General features: G+C 48.8%; 2 non-coding genes across 2 annotated transcripts; both read left to right on the top strand.

The window, feature by feature from the left end:
* The first annotated feature begins 5,491 nt into the window (after positions 1-5,491).
* Positions 5,492-5,565, top strand: TRNAN-GUU (transfer RNA asparagine (anticodon GUU)). The gene has a single exon. It is a non-coding gene; the product is annotated as a tRNA-Asn (tRNA).
* Positions 5,566-18,508: 12,943 nt separating this feature from the next.
* TRNAN-GUU (transfer RNA asparagine (anticodon GUU)) lies at positions 18,509-18,582 on the top strand. Its single transcript has one exon. It is a non-coding gene; the product is annotated as a tRNA-Asn (tRNA).
* The last annotated feature ends 2,544 nt before the right edge of the window (positions 18,583-21,126 follow it).

Raw genomic sequence — 21,126 nt, forward strand, 5'->3', positions numbered from 1 at the left:
TGAAGCGAGGCAGTTCAGTAGGTAACTAGCGACACAGACCTGCCACGTCCCTATCCCTGACACTATAGCACGAAAAAGAATTTCTTGTTTATGGGTCTTCGCCGAGAAAAACAGTTCTAAGGTGAGGGATTTAGCTTTCTTGACATTACAGACAAGCCTATCAAGATTATGCCTTGACAAGAGGTCAATCGCACGTTGCTTAACTACTTAACGTACTTAACGTACTATGCCCTCTCCCAGTTTGAGCCCTTTGTCACGCAGTAACTGATTCGAACGATTCGAAAAGATGTAAGGGTACTGCAGTGTCAAAAATTTGGAAACTGCAGCCTCAGTCTCTAGCGCCCCGAATGGTCCACTTATTCTGACTTTGGCCATGGGCACACACACGCTGTGTTCTTCTACAACTTCTTTTATCCACGGTACTCCTCCGGTGAAGTCATCTACCGTCACGTAAGACCGATGGACAATGTCCATCATGGCGGCACTGTCTTTTAGCACTCGGCATGGTTTGCCATTAACTTGCAGGTCGTGAGATATGGACATAAAAGTTCCATATTCTCGTCTTTTTCCTCCACGTAGGAGGAAACAACGCTAGGCTTCCCGCAGTTTACAGCTATATGTCCCAGTTTGTGGCATTTGAAAGAACGAATTGGTCTAAAAGATTCGAATTTTCTTTTCTTTTCTTTTTGTGCGGTTTCTCCGTTTAGTTTCCCCTCGCTCTTTTCTGCGGGCTTTTCCGCCATGTCGACAGGCTCCGATCGCTTAGTCTGCGAACCCCCTTTGAACGGACATGGTTTCCGCGGTCAATTTCGACCGTCCAAGTTTCCGTCCTCAGCGTTCAACTTTCTACGGTTTGCATACTCTGCGGCGAATTCAGCCGCCCTTTCCAGAGTGTTTACATTCCCTCTGTCTTGCACCCACAGTTTCACATCTTGCGGGATGGTTTTGTAAAACTGCTCTAGACACATGCATTCAATGATCATGTCTCTGCTCTCGTACGCTTCCGCGCTTTTAAGCCACTCGACTAGGTTAGCCTTTAAGCTATATGGAAACTCCGGATAGCCCTCGCTATCTTTCTTGCCTGCGCTCCTAAACCTTTGCCGAAAATCTTCGGCTGAAAGGCGGTATTTTTTCACGAGACTAGCCTTAACTTTTGTATAATCATATGCATCCTGTGCACTCAGTCTGGCGATTACTTCCGCCGCCTCACACGGCAACATAGACAGCAACCCCTGTGGCCATGTACTCGGGCCGAAGTTCATCTTTTCGCAAGTCCTTTCGAAATTGCTTAGGAACAAGCCTACGTCGGCCCCGAGCTCAAATGGTTTTTATAGCCTATCCATGCGGTACAATTCTACCTCATTTCATCGTCCAAGAGCGCCTTCACTTCTTTGAGAGAACTCCAAACGTTTGGTTTCAAGTTCCAGTTGCATTTTTCTTAACTCGCGATCTTTATCGCGTTCGTCTCTCTCTCATTTTTCTCTGTCCCGTTCTTCTCTTTCTCTTTCCCGTTTCTCTCTCTTTTTTAGAAATTTCAATCCCATTTCAATTTCTCCCTCACTGGCCTGATCGGAAATTAGCTCCAATAACTCCTATTTTAGCATTTCCTTGCGTACACCCGTGAGCAAAAGTATACGGACCACAGCGTCGCCGGAAAAGCTGAATTTCTTCGTAATTACAATGCACAAACTGAGGTTCACGAGCACACTGGAAAGTTCGCAATGCCAAGTTTGGACTGCAGTCCTCAATTTCAGGTTGCATTCACCGGCAGAGAAAACAATCGGCTTTATCGCGCAATCCGTGGTCCGTATACTTTTGCTCACGGGTGTACATCTAGGCCCAGTTCCTCACCAACAATCAACAACTCGTCTCTCAGCAGTGTCCTTAATTCCATGATTGCTGCTTTACTGCCTTGATCCTGCTCTCTAAATCTAGCTAGGAAAACACAACCTAGCTAACACTCAACAATCTAGCTTCCCTACTGTTCTAAACAGAACAACCACAAAATGGAGCCTAGAGAGTCAAAGCAAGAACCAAGCACTCACCGCAGTCACAGCACCACGTCGCAAAGTCCATCTCACCGCTGTCAGCCAGTTGTCAGGATTGGGGGCTCAACCCAATCCCTCGTGATCCGTTGTCAAGATTGGAGTCGGGCATGAATTAAAAGGTAGCTGGCCCAGGCCGTCGTCCAACCTATCCTCGCTGAGGACATTGGTGAAGGGAAGGACTGCTTCTCATCGAGAACGAGGAATATGGGTTGATTTACAGTATTTATACCAGTCTAACATGACTGTGTGAGAAAGTACATCAGTCTAAAATGACTGCTTGAGCGAGAGTGACCTGAGCAGCCGCACAACAGCGGTTTTTAAACACTCGGTCCTCTCCCGATACAAGGTAATGCGAACGTTCGTTTCGTCATCGCAAACTAGCCGCCTCCCGGCAGGACGGTCTACACACACAAATGCACACACGTTCGAATGTCCGGAGCCGACGTCAGAGGGGCACCGTAGAACACAGAGCCGTTCCGGGTATTGCGTTGGGGAGTTTGGGAACAATAGTTGGCCCACCGAACTCATTCCGTCACAACGGCGATGAGGCTAGAGGTTGGTGGTGGTTTCAGCACAAAGCTTGCGTCAGCGAACGCATCCTAGCTGGAGCGATGGAGAGTGGGGGATGCTTATATTGTTCCCCGACACAAAGTCGATTTAGACACCCTGTGGCAAGAAGTTGGCGGTGACGCTCCCGGAATGTTGCCGCCATATTTGTAACGGGGTGGCAAACTTGCACTGCAGCTCTCCGTTCTTAACAGAGATGTTGCCGCCATAGTTGTGACTGGGTGGCTAATTTGCACTGCAGCTGGCCGTTCTTAACAGCCAGTGTACATGACGTTTTATTGGAAGCCCTACAGTTTAGTGCAAACTATAAAAATAATTTATTTGCGCAGATAATCAAGAAGTTTCTATACCTGCTCAGCATCAGGGAACACAACTACCACCACCGAAACATTCTTATGTTTGCTTCGCGACAGACAACCGAAGCTTTGCGTGTTACGCTAATGTCGGTACGCGACATAATTGATGAGCTCCACGAAGCTGGTGTCTCCTACATACCGACAGTGAAGCTGAACCAAGATCCCCTAGAGGTAATGCGCAAATGCTTGTTGAAATTGTGGAGAGCTGTTGAACTTTTAATGCCTGCACAAACCGCAAATGCCAAGTTGGTTTTCTCGTGATCACTTTTATTACTGCACGCTATAGGACCAATAAATTAAAAAGTCCATAGGCAATATCACTCACAGAATGCCTTCTTTATTCGTTTCAGAAATTTTGCGCCCCGCCGTGGTTGCTCAGTGGCTATGGTATTGGGCTGCTGAGCACGAGGTCGCGGGATCGAATCCCGGCCACTGCGGCCGCATTTCGATTGGGGCGAAATGCGAAAACACCCCTGTACTTGGATTTAGGTGCACGTTAAAGATCCCCAGGTGGTCGAAAATTCCGGAGTCCTCCACTACGGCGTGCCTCATAATCAGAAATTTCTTTTGGCACGTAAAACCCCATAATTTAAGAAATTTTTCGGTGTTGTCCGTTCATTTCATGGCGACAAGGACCACTCATCCGTAGTTCAATTCAGCCAGATTTATAGATTGTTGTCTTCGCTCACACCTGTGAAAAATGCAGCGAGTAGAAATTGCTCTGGGGCACCCAATGGTGTTCTGGTGTCCCTTCACGACAGCTTGGGGCAAAAGGCGGAAGCTGCTGCTGAGGTGAAAGGTGCAGTTGAAGAAAAGCTATACAAGAAGCTCTGTGGGATGAGTCTTTCAGAAGGCCACATGGATGACTTAGGCTACCGCGGGTACCAGAAAGCAGGAACACAAGAAATGGCTGTCTACTACCTGGCTCGATATACATTGAAGAATGTTACGAAATCCAGGTCATGCGAACGGTGTGTTGAGTCACTGGAAAGTGCTTGTGTGCCACCAAGTGCGGGTGAGCCACGACCCTCGCATAGCCTCTTGACAGAGCTGAGGTCATTGAAGCCAGGGTGCTTGCGTGAACCGTCTTTCAGAGTGTTCACCGTCATCAAACACATGGGAGAAATAATTCGTGACACACTCGACAGTAACGCAGTTTACGGTGACTTATTTTGGAGCATCCTGGACGGGCTAAGCAATGCATCTCTACCGGCACTAGGATGTGATAATCATTACGAGGAGGTGACTGCTAATGTCATCAAGTTCTATCTTGTCATGCGCATGCCATTCTTTTAAAAAAAATGAACGGTGAGGCATCGCTGACAGAGCAGGTGCAAGCAGCCAGAATATAAGCAAAATTCCTTTGAGCAAAAGTAGCTCAAAATAACTTTTTTGTGGACAAAGTAAATAGAAAAGTGTCACGGTGTTTTTTGTTTTGTTCGTTAAAAAGAAAATCAATTAAGCTTTGACCTAAGTATGTTCATAGTATTTAACTTCGTCCTTGTCGCTGCTCACAGATCACATCCAACGGTTTGGCACGTCTCATAATTTCTGCGGACAACTATAAAAAATATATGTGTCAATTAAATTTATTAGGCGAAGAAGCGTTGACGGGGGTGGATCAATTCGCCACAGCGTTGTCCCAAGCCACTGCTGGGCGTTATGCGGTAATGTCCCTACGTCTGCACAGGCGCTCGCCGTCTTTAATTACGACACATCTTAAGAATGAGCAGCAAAAAATAAAGCCCCTTCTGAAGGGAGCACCGTGGCGCTTTTATAGGGAAAAAGTTGGTTGAAAAGCGGAATCGCAGTGCGCGACCGCTCATTTGCGGTGTAGTTGCAGCCTCTAAAGACTAGCTAAAGATGTCATTAAAGGGTCCTTCGCATAAAATATTGTGCGGAAAGCCAAAACACAGTCGTCAAAGAGCGAACGGCACAGGCCAGTTGGGGAAAACGACCCACCGCAGAGGTGGCATTGCAGGAGTAGACGACACGCGCTGCGTGAGAGGTACGTCACTGCAGCGCCGATAGTGCACAGACACCGTGAAGTCGCCGTTACTTACTCGCGGCAGGTTTGTCACAAAACTCAGGCTGCGTATCTAAACTACGTTTACCGACGCATAAGCGCCTACAGGCCCATTAGTGCAAACGACGCGTCGCAGCAGGAGCAGACGACGCGCGGCGCATGACGACAGACGCGACTGCAGCGCCGGTAGTTTCAGTGACACCCATTGTGGCCACGCCGGCCAGTGGGCTCGCATAGGGAGCTCTGAAACTGAAGCTTGTCTAAGAACGTTGCTCCAGGAGATGTCAAAGGAGGTTCTTAAAGGAGCGAGGTGAAAGTGGAGGAAAGTGCTGGCCTGCACCCAATACATTGCGAGGGAGAAGAGAGCGAAAATACCGCGCCGGAGAGTGAACACAAGGACAAATTCGCAGCCGGAAAAATAAAGGCCAGGTCGCACGCAAAATGTTAACATGCTCTTCCGCTCCAGTATTGTTCATATTGTCGCTGGAATGTCTGCCTCCGTGGCGCAATAGGCTAGCGCGTTCGGCTGTTAACCGAAAGGTTGGAGGTTCGAGCCCTCCCGGGGGCGGCGGTGGCATTTTTATTCGTTTTTTTCAGAGCGCAGCTCTTTGGCGTCCGTTCCTGGGTTTCGCGTCGTCGTCGGCGTTGTCGTCGGCCTCGTAACCAGCTCCGCCCCCCTTTCATCCCCCCAGCGCTAGCAGCGACCGACTGATACCGCTGGATGCCGCTGACGCAGCTAGAGAGTCAAGATAACGTGACTGCATAGAACACCGTCGCCGCCATGCAGAAAGAGGAGGAAAGGTCCCCCCCCCCACTGTTCTTGTGTGGCGGATAGGGTGCTCTTCAGTTGCCGACGCGCCGGTTATTTCACGTAGGCCCCGGCACGTCGACGAATACGTGACCACCTTCCCACGGCTAGACCTGGTTCTTAGCGCTGCGGAAGCGAGGGTATCATATTGTTTGTGTCGGCATCGGCGGCGTTGTCCCTGAAACCAACTCCGTAGCTGGGGTTGACTCACTATCGGCGTCAGCGGCATCAGTCAGTCGCTGCTATCTCTTCCCTCCTCCTTTTATCGTGTTGTCCGCTTGCTGCGCGCGCTTCTGGCCCCATCGTTTGCCGCTGGGTGTACACGCCGCCCCCCTCCCCCCTCTTCCTGCGAGTCTCCGGTTGTCAAAGCGCCGGCTCGAACTTAATTCCTTTCTTCGCTCCTCCTCCAATGCAACCCCTGTGCGGTGGCAATCAGAGAGCCAGATCGGTGGCGGCGGATCTGTATATGTGCACCGCCCGAGCCGAAATTGCCGCTGCCGTTCGCCCTGTGCGCTGGCAGTGCACTTCCTGCAACTCGCATTAACCGTCCATCGATCCACACCGATGTTAGTAGTGGGGGACTTTAATGTTGACATAAAGACAAACAGCAATTTCCTAACACTTATACGGGAGAACATCCCGTTCCTCTCGCTCGTAACGCGTCCCACGGCTGTGACAACCTCGCGAGGCACTTGTATAGATCTCGTCTTTGAGAATCAAGCATTGGTGTACCAAGTCGAACATATATCAGCCTATTTCTCCGACCACAAAGCTTCCTTCATGACTGTCAAGAACTGTTAGTGGAGTCTTTGTTAAAGGAATACGTGTGAAAAATAAAAAAAAAATTCTGTGATAGCGCATACATGTGTTGCTCGATTTCTTTGCCTCAATCTATCGAAAAGGTGAAACAGCTTATTTGCTGCGCTCAAATTTCGCATTAGGAAGTAACGTAATCGTCGGTAATTTTTTTTTTCGACCATATCTCTCTCATCGGCACGCGCTGTGCCTGCAGCGGGCCGCGGGAACGATATTACTCTATGTCCATTATTTCAAAATGGTCTACCGGAAAGCTTTTTTTTCTTTTTATTAGCGCTCATTTTTGTCACCTATTTGTCATGTCGACCGCCACGCTGTGACCCTGCAAGCTAATGTTGCTCTTTTTTTTTTCGAAACAAGTGCTCATACACGAGCACATAAAAATTGGATTTCGCCGTTCTTTCTGCGCAGGCGCGAGGAGCAGTGGTCGCAAAAATGAAATGTGGTGACTTTCGATCCTTGAGATTTCTCTTCGCCTGGGTACTAAGGAGAAGAAAGTTGTTAGCTCCGCTTTTCCCTATAGCCTAGCTGGCAACGCAATCGACAGAAATCGCAGCCGGCAAGGCGAAGAAGCCGTGTCCAAAGTGAGTTTGTTTTTATTTTATTGCGACGGTAGCATATTAAATTTTTATAGTCGCAGGGGGGTACGTTTGGAAGTGAGGTGTCTTCTCGGATGACTTTAGTGGCAAAGCATTATGTCGCGCCGATACATCGTTCATTAGTGTCGTTGAGCATACCACAAACTTCAGGGGAATCGCGGGAACGGAAACAGCTTATGAATTCAACTGCCGTGCCGATGCATTAGTTCCTAATATAACTGAGCATACAACACACTTGTAGATTCGTGGGAATGGAACATTTGGTTCTCTGTATGTGAAAGTACTACAACGTGCGTCGCCATGCAATCTGAGCCGCAGATCGTACATGCCACCAACATTGGTGGATTCGTTCTGCTTTGCAAGAGCACGCGTGGCTTGGTTGCACCACCTTGTCAGGTCGCTTAAACCTTGTGCTTCGCGTGGTACTTGTCGAAAAGGACGACGCGGTTACGTACCAATTCGATGAGCACTTCCGGCGTCGCGACGCGTTCGAAAACTGCGATATGACGAGCGCGTCGAGCTTGGCGGCCATGTTTCGAATTGCTGAGACGCGCTCCGATTGGTTCGCGGTGAGGGAATCCGGCGGCAGCTGCCGCAAAAATCCGTCCTGGTGCGATAGGCGCGGAAGGGGCTATTCCGGCGGATCTCGCCACCGCCGACATGGTTTCCGCCGAACTGGGCGCCGCTCCAGACGCCGAATGGCTCAGTGTGAACGCACCATTATGGCGCGTTCACACTGAGACATCCTGACAGCCACACTGGCAAAACACTATGCCCTGCGGATGAATACGGAGCAAATGTATTCTAAAGAAAGATGGTCGTCATGATATTTCATAATATCAGTAGACCCTTGTGAATGCATCAGCAGACGCAATGCTTTGCCATTAAAGTCATCCGAGAAAACGCCTCACGTCCAAACGTATTCCCCTACGACTGTCAGAATTTAACATGAAACCACCGTAAAAAAAAACAAAACAAAAAAGCAACAAACTCCCATCGGCACGGCAGTCGAATTCATAAAGTGTTTCCGCTGCCGCGAATCTCCTAAGTGTGCGGTATGCTGACCTTGCCCAACGACAATAATGAACAATGCATCGGCACGATGTAATTAATGCTTTGCCACTTAAGCATCCGAGAATATACCTCACTTTCTTCTCCGTAGTGCCCAGACGAACAGAAATCTCAAGGACCGAAAGTCCCCACATTTCTCTCTCCCGGCCATTGCTCCTCGCGCATGCGCAGAAAGAACGGAGAAACCCAGTTATGATGTGCTCGTGCTCATACCCTGCACAAGCTGAATTGTATTCCAAGGCAGATGTCACGCTGCGCGAATTCGCGTTCGGCACGCTTGCTAACGCGATGGGCAAAACCGCGACAACGCCACCTGTCGCCAAGGCTGCGAAGCGGAAGCGGGCTCGGGTAGGCACTGTTCCCGTCGGCGCCTATGCGCGCTGTCATGCTTATGCTATGTTCAGACTACGTTCGTAAGGCGCCGATTTTTCGTAACATACGTAAGCGGAAGCGCAACAAGCGTATGCGTCTAGTTCAGACTGCGAACGTAAAGGTACCAACGTGCGCAATTCTCGCAAAAATCGTGGGTGAGAGTGTTAAAGGGTCGGCAACATTTACGACTGTTAGGTTACGACCGTTGCGACACAGCCAATGACCGATAAGCTTTCGGCTTTCAACTACCGGTGACGACACTTCCGTCCTCCCGTCTGCAGACAGCTCCGGGCGCGGGAAGTGCCATTCCGCCATTCCGTGCGCACGATTGGCTGTGTTCGTGAAAATTTTTGCAGTGCGCCTTGCGAGACTGTTTTCAGTTCATCTGGTTTATCCGCCGAGGAAATCGATGGCCGCAGATGCGTGCTCCGAACTTCGATGAGTGGTCTCATTAGGTTTTCAAGGAAGCGGAACTGCTGGGGCGACATGCTCATGATGTTATGAAACATCGCAGCGTCACCAACTCGGAGCTTGGCGAAAAGGTTGTGAAAATCGCCGTCCACGGCCCTGTCGAGAAATACTTGCCGCACCCAAACCCTTCTGCGTCGCCTTCGTCGTCTTTGGGCGATTGAATACATGACTATAAGTTTGTTTTGAGCGTGAATTTCTTCGATGTCGGCCAGCGTTCGCATGTTGGCAGGAGCCATATTGGACCGCTGGTGACGTCGATTCTGCAGCTCCAAATTTGATTGACGTGTTGTAAAAGCAGTAATTTAAGCAGCAGTAAACGTGAACAAAGGTGCCGGCTTAACTGCCGTAACGTTTTTTACAGCCGTTACGTTCGATACGCCAAAAGAGCTGTTACGCGCGTTACGACCGTAGTGTGAACATGGCATCACGCTCTTGATCGTGATTTAACGCTTCTGTAATGCTATGTTCAGACTACGTTCGTAAGGCGCCGATTTTTCGTAACATACGTAAGCGGAAGCGCAACAAGCGCATGCGTCTAGTTCAGACTGCGAACGTAAACGTACCAACGTACGCAATTCTCGCAAAAATCGTGGGTGAGAGTGTTAAAGGGTCGGCAACATTTACGACTGTTATGTTACGACCGTTGCGACACAGCCAATGACCGATAAGCTTTCGGCTTTAAACAACCGGTGACGACACTTCCGTCCTCCCGTCTGCAGACAGCTCCGGGCGCGGGAAGTGCCATTCCGCCATTCCGTGCGCACGATTGGCTGTGTTCGTGAAAATTTTTGCAGTGCGCCTTGCGATACTGTTTTCAGTTCACCTGGTTTATCCGCCGAGGAAATCGATGGCCGCAGATGCGTGCTCCGAACTTCGATGAGTGGTCTCATTAGGTTTTCAAGGAAGCGGAACTGCTGGGGCGACATACGAATGATGTTATGAAACATCGCAGCGTCACCAACTCGGAGCTTGGCGAAAAGGTTGTGAAAATCGCCGTCCACGGCCCTGTCGAGAAATACTTGCCGCACCCAAACCCTTCTGCGTCGCCTTCGTTGTCTTTGGGCGATTGAATACATGACTATAAGTTTGTTTTGAGCGTGAATTTCTTCGATCTCGGCCAGCGCTCGCATGTTGACAAGAGCCATATTGGACCGCTGGTGACGTCGATTCTGCAGTTCCAAATTTGATTGGCCTGTTGTAAAAGCCGTAATTTAAGCAGCAGTAAATGTGAACAAAGGTGCCGGCTTAACTGCCGTAACGTTTTTTACAGCCGTTACGTTCGATACGCCGAAAGAGCTGTTACGCGCGTTACGACAGTAGTGTGAACATAGCATAAGCCGTGAACGCGATGTTTTGAAACGACTGTTGCGTAGTTGGGTACTTTAACTCGCACAAAAGCTCACCAGAACACACTCAGTTTCCGATGTTGCTTCACGAGCAAGAACGACAGTGGTGGTGGATCGAGCCTGTTCGACGGAGAAGATATGAATTCGCGCTTTGTTTGCTGCAGTTTTAGAGGGATGAATGAGTTTTATTTTTTTGCTTGATGTCGCTGAACCTTTAGTGAACGCTTCCGCGTTTAAACGTGTATTAGATTAATAGATTATGGGGTTCTACGTGCCAAAAACACAGTCTGATGATGAGGCACGCCGTAGAGGGGTCCTCCCGATATTTGGACCACCTGGGGTTTTTTAACGTGCACCTAAATCTAGGTACAGTGCTCACGGAATGAAACGCGTCAATTTAGGGCTAACTAACGCCCAGACTTTCGTGTGTACCGGCTGCAGTTCGTGTCATATCGACGTAACTTTGGTGTGTACACTTAGAGCGGAGTCAGAGTCACCTTTAGTGACCAGATTCATAGCGACATGACATGGTACTCTCGAGTTCTCTGCACACATGCGGGGTTCTACCAAATACTCGCTGTCGCCTTTCATTCCGTGAGCACTGTACATGGGTGTTTTCGCATTTCGCACCCATCGATGTGCGTCCGCCGTGGCCGGGATCAGATCCCAAGAGATCGTGCTCAGCAGCTCAACACCAAACTACTAAGCAAATACGACCGGGCCGTTAAACTTAGTCGTCTCGTCTACAGCCCGCCGAGGATACAATAAACACTATGTTGTTACTGATGATACGCGATGCCCCCTTTAAAAAAAAAGCATGCAAAAATGTAAGCCAGAAAATTCGGAGCGGAGCTGTGAAGTTCTCATTGTGTTGACACGCTTTGAACAAATGGATCCGTGGGAAAAAGGAGGTGACCGCGCTTCACAACGGCGTCACGCAATCACCCATGCGGACGTTTGCAAATCTATATGGTCGATAAAACTACTATCCTTACATCGTATAGTAGTATTGTAAATTGTTATCGCAGTCCATGCTTCGCCTTTTGAGCGAAACTTCGACTTTTTTCTTTTCTCCACCAGCACGATCTTTCACTCTGATCAATCGCGCACGCACATGAACTACAGAGGGTGCGCGAGGTGCCACTTCTGCAGTCGCGGCACATCTGTCGGCAAAGCTCCCGTCACCAGAGGAGCACTAAAACACTTTATGACATTGTACTAGTAAAGGAATCACTTCGAAGCATTATGTTTATTCATTTAACGAGAAGAGGATGACTATCCGCCACTTTCCCGGCTTACAGGCGGCACAGCTGTTCATACGTACATGGCAGACGTTGCAATGATCACGGCGCCAACGTCAAAAAAAAAAAGAGGGACAATAGAGATACCATGGCTGAGTGCCCGTCTCTGTGGAAGTACTGAGGCTTGTTGGTACTTTGCTACAATTCACGCAATGGTACGAAAAAGAAAGGAGAGGATATACCAAGAGAGAAGCAATATGTACAATAAAAGCGCCAAATTCCAAGTAAGTCTATTCCAAAAACGGCATACGTATACGAAATGTTCAAATCTTGGTTCCATTGTCGCTAAAACGTCCATTTACACATTGCCTACTAAGTATGCAACAATCGTCTTCAAAAAGCAAATGGAAAGTTCAAACATATCCTTTTAGGAAGTCCAGATCACTTTCTAAGCAAGTCATTTTCAAGAGCGGACTGACAATCCAATCGATGTGCGATAAAACGTCAGTACGAGAGTGCCAGTGAGTCGCGAGACGCGTTTGAGTCGCTGAAATAGTTGCCCTCACTTTCGAGAGTATCGTTGTACTGCGGGTAGGATAGGAGGCCCTTTCACACAGCTTCAGATTTCCTCTCGTCCCACGGCGAGCGAGTTCCGCGATACGCAGAAGGACAGTAGACATTCAAAGCACCCTGGTGATCTTGTTAACGTGCTCTCAATCACAGCGGCCTATCTTGTTTAATTGAACTCGAAAACTGTTCGCGTTTAAATGCGAATTAAAGGAAAGTAAGGAAATAATGGAACGGAGATGTATGCCTTAAATTGGTAATGCAAAGTGCGCATGACCTTGCCGCTTGAGGTTGTACAGCGTTGCTAACTTTTCTATAACAAGTGCAACATTAACAGAGTATGCCGTGATCAATTTTAACAGAGCCGGTGGACCGCCAGCGAAACGTGGGCTATCCACAAACACACATTGTTTAGCTGAGGGCCATTGTCTTGTTGAATGGCAGTTTGAGTTTCTTTCAAGTAAAAAGGAAGTTTCGGCGCATTTCGTAGAAAATTAAGGTAATTGAGGACAATATAAAATTATTTCACTGCAGTGAGCGCGTTTCATTACCATAAAATGTAGCCAAATAATTCCCATGGAAGCGCACCGCGTGCACTGCAATATGTGGAGCCGACCGCCTATTTGTATTCACACTAACGCAGCGATTGTGTTGCGACCTGTAGCTCGAAATCGCGGCGAATTGGGGTTCGACGATTCCTTCAACAGCCCCATTCATGCACCTAATATGCAGAAAAAATATCTTGCACGCACAATATACGTTGTAGTGTCGAGCCCTGGTTCTAGTTTACAGGTTATAGTGTCACGCAGAAAGTATTCATAAGATATCGGACCCTGCTGTCATGGAGGAAGTATACAAATTAGGAGGGAGCGTCACCTGACAGTTTTTAAGCCTAGTCATAAAAAGTTTATAGGAATGGAATGATGGTAAACACGCCCTCACGTGACGGGCAAGTGGTAGATTTAGTCGGGCCTTTTTCGTTGCTTCTATAGACCGTTTCATCGGGCGAGGAGGACAGGGCACGCGGAGAGCCTTTCCTCCTCTCTGGCTTGGGCGATCCGGCGCGGCGCTGCTTGAAAGTATTGCTGGCGCGTGCTGCGGAACGATTTGGAGATGTTTTAGATGGTACTTTGTGAAATTTAAGCCATGTCCGTTCATATAAGGTTGTCAGGGAAGCCTTTCGGTGCATCGGTAACCACTGTAGGCAGAAATATCTCTCGGGGGCGCAAACACGCGATGCGCATTGTCAGCCGCGGTGCGTCTATGAGTTGTGAACTCTTTTGCATATAACGGTTTTAATTCAACGAAGAGAAACGGTGTCTCTGTATTACTAGCATGAAATGGTAACTCTGCTCATTATCTGATCGCTTGGCATAGGGACTAAAACATAAGAGCGCATGCTCGTGCACGGCCAACCTAAGGCAACCACGAAACATCTAATCGAATCTAAGCGGCAGGCGCTATCAAATATTTGTGATGCACCGCCATCGTTCTCGCGCAGTTCAAGTCAAGCAGGCTTAAAATTACCATATGCCTACGCTAGCCTTCGTGCATGAGGCCGATGGCGCTGCTCAACACAGCGATCACTGCGGTTGGTTAACCGGCACGATACATATGTAAGCTGTGCGCTTCGGCATTGACTTTTTGGCCTGTATATAGACATAATATATGAGAGGTATCGCATAAAAAGAATGCGATGCCTATTTTTGAGGACAAAATTTCCGTAATACGTGTGAGTACGCCGTAGAGAACGGAACGAACGCAACCGAAAAAAAAATTCCGTTATCACCCTCTTTATAAAAAAAAGCAAGAGAAAACGGGCTAACGCCGCAATAGGACCTCGCATAGTCACGCCGCACAACGTTTATAAATATATAACCGCTGATGCCGTATGCTTGGACCATGCGATATATAGAACAAATATATATGTAGTCCAGCACCTACCACTGCTTAGGACGCTCGCGCAGTTCGTAAACAGTCCTTTTTCTGGACAAGCTTAATTCAGACTTTAAGGTATGCTGGTATTACTTGCCAAAACTATTTTATTCAGGGGCGGAAACCTCATCCATCGAACCAAGTAATCACTCAATGTAACCTGCAGCGAACAGTTTGAACGCTTGTAAAAGTATAACATCGCAGCTCCTATCGTAGCAGACGCTGTTACGATCATCGCGTATGTTTCATGGCTCCTAACCCGCAGCTAAGAAATAGAGGATAATGCTACAATAAGGCCACATTAGTGATTGGAACATTCAGAAATACACAATTGATCTCCGAGGCTGATTGTAGGCTCAAATATGCGTGCACACATCGCGCTGCGTGTTCCGTCCACCTCAACGCCAGCAGAAAATCCGGCCATTACGCGCTCAAACCACTTCAGCACGTCTCACAGAACCGTTTACCACGTAGAAGACGCACGTCATACTAAACAAACCGCACGACCGCGAAAACAAACGCCAGAACCTACCCCGAAACGTATACCTGCCATGCAAAAGACCGCTTTCACCCAAGCCAGTATGGCGCTGCTCATAGGCGGCGCCACTGCGTTCACAATATGGCGGCGCCTACGAAAAAACGGTCTATAGAGAGCGGAGGTTTTCCAATATGCGCAAATAATAAGCTTGGCGAACGCGCGCCGAGGTTGAGTACAGGAATTCAAGTATATGAAGCAGTCGAGTCTGCATTATGTCAGTCATGTAACGCACCGAACCGCAACGCGGCTCTAAGGCTGTAGCGAACCAAGGCGTCGGGTAAGCAACCGGCATTGTAACCGTCAACCCGCGACGGCCACCTAAAGGACGACTGGTCGCGTTTCGGGGCGGTATCAGAGAAACGAGGAAACCTTTCGCTTTGGAAACGTGGATGGCAATCATGCCGCCCTTCCGACGGTGGGTCGTCGCATTTGGGGACATCTTCTGGGAAATAATCTGTCTTTCGCACCTGCAAACATGTTCAGGCGATCAAGGGAGCGTCCAGGGTCCGCAGCGACTGCTTTTCCCTGTGAAAAAAACTTGTCTCATCTTGTGCCCAACGACCGACTGGCGAGCCGGGGACCCCGACCGCATTTGAGGCCGCGCCGGCCCACTGTTTATGGCAGACGGTCCCAGTCGACGCTGTCGTTCCGCTCAATGCCTTCTGCCTCTCAATAGACCGCCGAATACTCAATAGGCACGTCTCAACAGCGTAAGGACGTCCCACACAATCTTACAAAAGAGTGCACCTCAATCTCAAGGAAAGGCGACGACTTCGGCGTACAGAGTGCAGGGGTATGCTATTTATTTTTTTCACGACCAAAAGCACGCAGCAGGACATTTCACTAAGCAAACACGCGAAACATAACTATCCCGCGACAGATATCGCCTCATCATAGGTAGCTGCAAGACAGTGAAACAAATAGTAGCGAAAAAGTACGCACCGGAGTTCCAGGTACACAACAGCTGATTTGACGAAACAGTCGACCACGCTCGGGTCTGCATCCTCTGGATGGTTTTCGCAGTGATGGCGCCGGCTAACTGTGGTGGTAAGCGCGACTGAGGCTTTGAAAATGATCTCGGTATTTATCTGCTTCTGCAGTCTTTCTGCACGAGTCAAGGCAACGGATTTGAAGCGAAGAAGACCGCCCGCGATAGCAGAAACGTCCGCGTTATTCTTCCTACGTGCCTCCATGCCTCTGAAGGCAGGCGCCACTAAGCCACGAATCGTTACCCCATACTAAACAAACACCAATGGTCCCAGAACCATGTTGGCCTGTTCCTAACCAGAAAGTGGCGCGCAAGGTCACGGCGATCAGCAGGGACGGCTTCAGAGGAAGCTGGGTTGCCGAGGCTAGCCGAATCACGTGACTCTCTGTGCTCGTTTTCCTTTCGTTTTCTTTCATTTTTTTGTAATTTTGCTTTATTATTTGGTTGCACAAGAAAAACTTTCCAGTACACTTAAGCACTTCCGGCACACAGCAAGTGCCGTCTGCTTGTGTTACAACGTGCCCCGTCTTTGACGAGAGCTCCGCCGTCAGTGTCGGTCTGTCTTTTCGCAAGCGCTATGATCCGACTTTGTTGCGTTGTGGACTGCAAACGTAGTGACTCGCAATATGTCAAGCTGTTACATCGTGTCTCTCTGCAAGATACTAGTCGAGCGGACTGGCTGCAGCGCATCGGACTGCCGATATCCGATCGGCGCCAGGATTTGCGCGACTTCGACCGTCACTTTACACCGGAAGATTACCAACGTTATTGCGTTTGGCGAGTCCGGTATTAGGGTAAACGCAAGCACAAGGGGAGAGGGCCTGGCCATATCCCCTTGCGTGTCGTTTCAGGGGATGAACAGAAGCGCAAATGAGAATTGTCTGCATGTTGCAGCCACTTGGTGGCATAGAGCTCAACCACACACAGGAGCAGTAACATAATGTATTCTTCTTTGCTGCTGGGGTAAATTTTTCGCAGGAGCGTAATAGTTAACTCATTGTTGTTTTAAATGTTTAAAATGTTTTACACTTGGTTAGAGCAATATTAGCGCTTTCTTTGGCTGGTTAAGCCCTGCGCCAACGGGTGACTGGTCCGTGGAGACCGATCAGGAAGTTCACGTAGGTCTACGCTAATATTCCTTCATCAGCTTGAGTTTATGCCTCCACGGTTCCGTCGAAACGCTCAGTTAGCGTGTGGTTATCAGGAGAGCAGACACGTTCGGCGCTGCGACAGAATGCAGGCAACGCACGCTGCTTCCAAAGCTCTCGCTTGGGGTCGACGGCCAAGCGGCTACCGGAGAGGTTTCGCGCGGGCGGGCTCCAAAACAACCGGAAGTGGACGATGTGACGTCGCGTTGTGACGCAGAACCAGTGGAGGCGGAGCTTAGCCCCGATCGCTCGGCGAACGAGTTGATGGGGAAAAGCATGGCTAAGGAGGATGGTAACTTGTAATCGCTTGTAACTGCATTAATGCGTAACGCCTCACTTAAATTGTGGTGCGAATGTTCTACTTAAGCTGTACCCTACGTGTCCACAAAATTTGTCCGAACCGCTTCAGGGGCCCTGTAATAACTGAGACAAATTTTCAATTTTTCTCTAGAGACCTGCGCTGATGAGAAGGTAGTTCGATGACTTGCCTATCACAACGAACGCTTCAGCACCTCGCACTTTTTTCCGATAATGTACTACATAGCGCACGGTCACATGATCACAACTGCGGGCCTGTAATTCGTAGTTTTTCGAATAAATCCCAACCGTGACTCTTCTCGTTCTTTTTTTTTCTAGATTGGGTGTTTCTGATTTTACCGAAGTAATTTGAATCGCCACCCACCCCTAGCAATAATACATGCTATTTCAATATGAAAAAACGACTTTTTTTGAAGGCAAATATGTAATTTCGGTGGTGCCGGCCATACTGATTGTCATATACAAATGTGTGACCTGTTAGTAACTTCCAACTAACGACTTCTTTATTTCTGTAGTTTCCTACGCAAGTACTTTTCGAACGGGAGTGTTCACTACGTCACTTAGCAACGCATCCTAATTGCGTTTTGTGAGCAACTTCTACAGGCATGCGGAGCTCTAAAAAAAAAAACCCTTTACTAGTTTACTCCGCCGCTTTTTCCGGATGACATCTCGCACAAAATCTCCTGCAAAATAACTTTTCCTCAGCGAATGTTTTTATAAACCTTCAGATCCACCACTCTGTCTCCCGAAAAAGTTTAAAGAATGTAATGTTTGGTTCGAATGAGGTGTTCTATTTGTAAGTGTATCTGTAATTGTTTGACCTCAACCAACTGTCTGCTGCAGCGTGCATGCGCGACGTTTCCTTCGGTGGCGATAGGAAGCAGATACTGCGGCACATCATTCCCGGGCATATTTTTTCGTGGCGCTTTTTTCATTTCCCTCGATCGCATTTCGTCCTCCTGCGGTCTTGGTGGCAATGGCAGCGAGGTGACGATGGAGCATGGAATAATGAAACTGTTAGAGCCATTGACAAATGTCGTTGGAAAAACAAGCGAATCGTTACTTGCCATGCCATGTATGCAGGCAGTAGCTCTAGCTGTCGTCACGGTATACATCCTACGGATCCAGATACGGGTGGGCTCGGTTCTTCGCCCCTCCTATCCGCCTTCACCTGCTTGCCCCCTGGGAACAAAACAACGAAGGCGCAGCTGCAAAAACAAAGCGCACCTCGCTCGCTAAATGTCAGTCTGGCGCTTTGCTCGACAATCATTTATTTGCGCGCGGAGGGTGTCTGCCTTCGTGGCGAAATCGGCTAGCGCGTTCGGCTGTTAACCGAAAGGATGGAGGTTCGAACACTCCCGGAGGCGGCAGCGCTGTCTTTTGTTGCCATGTCAATCTTTTTTTTATTTTTTGTACGCGTACTCTTGATGCAAAGGGTCGCGCTGCTAACCAAAGATAGTCGCCTTGCGAACTGAACTCGCGATCTCTTTTTCTCGGAACGGCGGCTCAAAGCTCGCCCAAGCTGAGTTGAACAACCATGCAGATTGTCATTCAGTGCGAGATCGCGTTGTGCTCGCTTGCTGTATTTCGATAAACAGCACCAGCGACGACAATTTCTTCCCTTGAGACACGCATCGTGATTATATATATATATATGTATGTATGTATGTGTATATATATATATATATATATATATATATATATATATATATATATATATATATATATATATATATGTACACGCAGGGTCGCTGAAGGCACAGCGATGACCAAAATGTTCAGAGAGCGCGCTGTATATTCTCCACGAATACGCGCTGTACGATATCTGCATACTGACGTATACAAAAAAAGCACCTATTACTGCTATAGAGGCAGATCCGTGAACTAATGAATGAAAGAAGAATGGCTTCAATAGGTTCTGGAAGTGTAAACAGAGAAACTAGAAAAAAACGTGAATGACAGCAAGAAAGAAAACTACGAAAACAGCGACGCGATTGTTCACCGTGAGCGCTAGCTTAGCATGGACTGAAATTCAGAAAACGTGTGCCGCTCAGTTATATTTTCACACGCTCTAATATACAGCAAGAATATTCCTCTGGTTCAATAGAAACATTCTAAGAATGCCTGCGTTTGTTCTATGTCGCGTCACTTGTATCGCCTTTCTATGGCTTGGATACAATCCCATAATCGGTTCGTAGCCTACTCAGCGAGCCTACTCTGTGGTAACGCGGGGCACAGAAGGTAGGATGGCGCCAAAAGGCAATGTGGGGTCGCGATCATACAGACAATAATAAGGGTGAATCTCCTGCGGTGTCATGTCGAGACGAGTCATACGCGATGTCACGTAGGCCAGCGTGGCGTCCCCGTCGCGGTGATCGTTAGAAACGTACTTTGACAGCATCTCTGTGAGTGCTCTGTTGAGACGTTCCGTAAGACCGTTCGTTTGTGGGAGGTAGGCGGTGGACAGCTTGTGTTCAGTGGCACAAGAGCGGAGGAGGTCGTCCACAACTCGAGCCAAGAACGACCGGCTGCGGTCTGCAAGTAACTGTCGAGGAGCTGCGTGCTGGAGAATGACCTTCGTGAAGGAGAAAATCGGCGACGTGTGTTGCGCAACTGGTCGGCAACGGCTTTGTTATCGCGTAGCGTGTCGCGCCATCAGTAGCGACGGCGATCCACTTATTTCCCCCAGTCGTCGTCAGAAAAAGCCAAGCCGGTCAAGCGCTACAGGAAAGAATGGTTCAGAGGGAAATTCAATGGGATCGCGTCACCCGACAGGTGGCAGCGGAGTTTTCTTCCGGCGCTGACACAGTTTGCAAGTTGTGACATAACGACTCACAGAGCTGTGAGCAATAGCTCTGTCTTAGCAGTACTCAGCTACGGGGCAGAAACCTGTAGGCTTACGAAAAGGGTTCTACTCAAATTGAGGACGACGCAACTTGCTTTGGAAAGACGAATGATCGGTGTAACGTTCAGGCAAAAGAAAAGAGCAGATTGGGTGAGGGAACAAACGCGAGGTAATGACATCTTAGTTGAAATCAAGAAAAATAAATTGGCATGAGCAGGACATGAAATGAGGAGGGAAGATAACCGATGGTCGTTAAGGGTTACGGACTTGATTCCAAGGGAAGAAAGCGTAGCAGGGGGCGGCAGATAGTTAGGTGGGCGGGACGACATGGCCACAATAAGTACATGACCGGGGTTGTTGGAGAAGTATGGGAGAGGCCTTTGCCCTGCAGTGGGCGTAACCAGGCTGATGATGATGATGATGATCACTCACAGAGCGGTAGAGACCCAGCCAGAAAAACCGGCGTCGTACGCGGTCGTATGTACGCAAAACTCCAAGGTGTCCCGCCGTCGGTGCATCGTGAAGTTGTTCAAGAACGATGGCTCGCAGATGTCGAGGAAGCGCAAGCAGCAAATCAGGGCTGTCAGGGTTGATATTGCTGAGGAAGAGGATTGCGACATGCAGCACGAACATTCGGCATCTGCCGTCGGTGCTGCCAGATTGCACTCCGGCGATGATAGACTGTAAGGATGCGTCGCGTTGTTGTTCAGCGCGCATGTCAGTCAGGTCAGTCAAAGCCATCACGCAAGTCACCTGATCATGCACAACAGGATCGGGAGGATCCACGGGGTGACGCGAAAGGCAGTCAGCGTCCTCGCCTATATAGTTGATAACAAATGAAAATTCCTAGAGCCGCAACGCCCAGTGTCCAAGCCGTCCTGTGGGGTCCCAGAGAGAAGACAGCCAGCAGAGGGCGTAAGGTCTGTTACAACCCGAAAACGTGCGGCCGTAGAAATATGGCCGGAACTTGGCGACAGCCCAAACTCAAGCCAAGCACTCCCGCTCGGTGATGGAGTAATTTCTTTCGGCAGGTGACAACAGGCGGCTGGCGTAAGTTATCACGCAC

Source organism: Dermacentor albipictus, unplaced genomic scaffold (genome assembly GCF_038994185.2).
Source record: "Dermacentor albipictus isolate Rhodes 1998 colony unplaced genomic scaffold, USDA_Dalb.pri_finalv2 scaffold_11, whole genome shotgun sequence".
Classification (NCBI taxonomy): Eukaryota; Metazoa; Arthropoda; class Arachnida; order Ixodida; family Ixodidae; genus Dermacentor; species Dermacentor albipictus.